General features: G+C 46.4%; 1 long non-coding RNA gene across 1 annotated transcript; it reads left to right on the top strand.

The window, feature by feature from the left end:
* Nucleotides 1-466: 466 nt before the first annotated feature.
* Nucleotides 467-2,522, top strand: LOC138148735 (uncharacterized). The gene is made up of 2 exons (XR_011165138.1): nucleotides 467-1,023; nucleotides 2,023-2,522. It is a non-coding gene; the product is annotated as an uncharacterized lncRNA (long non-coding RNA).
* The last annotated feature ends 225 nt before the right edge of the window (nucleotides 2,523-2,747 follow it).

Genomic DNA, 2,747 nt, shown 5'->3' with positions numbered 1-2,747 from the left:
TCCTAGATCACAGGGACCTTCCCACAAGGTCCTTTCACATAGAACTATTGGGGGCATAAGCTTATGAGCTCACAGACCTAGGTCTAGAAGGGCCTGGGGTCATCACTGAATCCTTGACCTTAGGAGCTGGAAAGAATCTCAGGGAACATGAAAGTCAGCTCACTCCTTGTAGAGAGAAGGAATGAGACCCAGAGAAGAGAAGACACTTGCCTTGGGTTACACAGTGTGCCAGTGGTAGTTGGAATGGGACCCAGGTCTCGTTAGCCCTACTCCAGGGCCTTTCCACTAGACTATTCTGCCTTTCAAAGGCTCAGAAGCCCCCTCTCCCCTCTGGCCTCTAACTTTGAGCTTTCAGGATGACAGCCTCCCTCCTCTCTGTCCCCAGCCACAGATGGGCCCAGTCCATGCACCTGTTCTCCCTGAACCATCAACATCCCAGCCTTCAGTGTCCTCAGCTAATCCTCAGTGGGGCCTAACTTCTTAGGACCTAATCCGGCCCATAGCCTGGGAGAGGGAGCTGCATTCTCACCATTCCATGGGCAGGGAGGGGGGCAGGGAATAGAGAGACAAGCAGAAAGAAAAGCAGCAACAGACCCTGGGGCAGAGGACAAGCTGATGACCATGCCCACCTCCTAGCTTCTGACTCAGGATTTAGAGCTTAACAGAATCTTGGGCCTCTTTTCAACAGAACTCCTTCATTTTACAAATAGGGAAACCAAGGCCAAGGAGGTAGGGTGATTTGCTAAGGGTCGGATAGGTAGTTAAGCCTCAGAACTGAGATTTGAATGCAGGTCTTCTGACCCTGATTCCAATGTCCTTTCTGCCATGGAGGATTTAGAAAAACACAGCCCTGTCCCCTGAAGAGGCTCTAGGAAGTATGTGATATTGACCCCTGCCCAACAACTATCCTTTCCTATAGGAAGCCTGAGAGGTTCCGAACATCTGGGCAGCACAGAGCACATCTTTTAATCCATCATCATCATCATCATCATCAGAGGCACACAAGGAACCAGATCCTAAAATGTAGGTGAGAACCCATGGGTCATGGGCTGGATTTGGGGGAATGGGAACTCTATGTTCTAACCTATTCCTCAGTCTCTTGAGAGTGATGGGGTCATATAAGCCATTTGCAGACCTACTGGGCCGGCGGGCTCTGGGGCCTTGCTTGTGTAGGAAGCTGTAGTTTCACTCTACCCAGAAGGTCTACACCACACCCCAGGCAGGAGGTGGAAACTTCCATCTAACTTTCGGAGTTTCAGTCCAACTGATTCACAACCCTCTCGATATCTGGCGGGGAGGAGGGGAAGGAGAGGGAATCAGGAAAGTTTTCCCTTAGGAAGCAGCTGTGCTGAGAACTCTGCAAGGCAGAGATGGGAAGCGAGAGCATTCCAGACATAGGGAACAACCTGTACCATGCCCGCAAAGGGGAAGGTGGTATGTTGTGTACAGGCAACAACAAAAAGAACAGTTTGGACAGAACCTAGAGTGGGCAATAGGGAGTTTTATGGAATCAGTCTAGAAAAAATGGTTTGGGGACACATCTGGCTTTAGATACCAAGCCAGAGAAGTTTGTAATTGATTCCAGAGATAACAGGAAGCCATGTAAGTTTGAAAAAGGAAATGACACAAGAAGTCCTGTTCCTTGGGAATATTGCTTTGGCACCTGCATGGAAGATGGTTTGGAAAAGGGAGAGTGTAATGGCAAGCACAGAAGTAGTTCACACCTTGTTTCAGCTATTGAATTAACACCTTGTTTCAGTTCAAGGTTTTTTTGAGCCTTGTTTCAAGTCTGTTAAGAAACAGAATGTCTGAACCCCACAATTTGTGAACTTCTGGGGAGGAGCTGATGACCATATGTAAGGAGAATTTCCAGGCTAGAGACAGAACTGAATAGAGTACTCTTGTGGTGGCAGAGTCAAGAAAGAGAAAACTCGTGAAGTCCTGGAGGAGGGTTTTGGAGGTCCTGGGACTTTACTGATGATTTGTGCTGACCTCTTGGATTCTGTTGCTTTGTCTTCCCAGAAACAGGAACTGTGAAGGACTTGAGGCAGACTGGACACTGTGAACTTCAATATGGAATGGGAACTGGACAAGGAGCTGGACAAGGAACTGGGAGCTGCCTACCTTTGAACCCAGATGATAGTTGGAGCTGGGACCATGGAGGAAGAACCATGGAAGCTGAGAGCCAGACTCGAGTCAAGCTGAAAGAAGACTACTTGGATACTGTGTACTGACTGAGAAGATTATGATTTACTGTGACCTAGGGGTGAAGAACTTTGACTTTTTCACTTTGTGATTGAATTAAGGATTTTGTGATTGATTAAATGAATGTACTTTGTTTAAAACGATGTGACCATTTTGGTGAAAACTACGTGGCCATTTTAGTGATAAGTTGTTGAGTTATGACCTGGTGAATGCTGTATTTTGATTTTCTGTGAAAACTTCAACATTGTGAATGCTGTACCTTGACTTTCTGGAATGTTTTGCTCTGATTTGTTATTGAATAAATAGAGAGTTCACTATACTATGTAATGAGAATCTTGAAAGCTGTTCACAGCAGCAGAAGCCCTCTGGAAAGCTGCTCGTATGTGGCTTTACAGAGGCAAGGGGAAGATTAATTAATAGACTCATGGAGAAGTCAAAGTCAGAGGTGATGGAGACCTGAATGCATTGGTTATGTGAGTGGAGAGGAGACAGAAACTGAGAGATGTTTTGAAGATGGAATTGACAAGATTTAGCACCTGATT

The sequence above is a fragment of the Petaurus breviceps genome, unplaced genomic scaffold (assembly GCF_028583685.1).
Source record: "Petaurus breviceps papuanus isolate PSGF00001 unplaced genomic scaffold, PetGlider_PUasm1.0 90825, whole genome shotgun sequence".
Taxonomy (NCBI): domain Eukaryota; kingdom Metazoa; phylum Chordata; class Mammalia; order Diprotodontia; family Petauridae; genus Petaurus; species Petaurus breviceps.
Note: the sequence above shows the minus strand (reverse complement) of the source record. Positions and strands in the feature narration are given on the sequence as shown.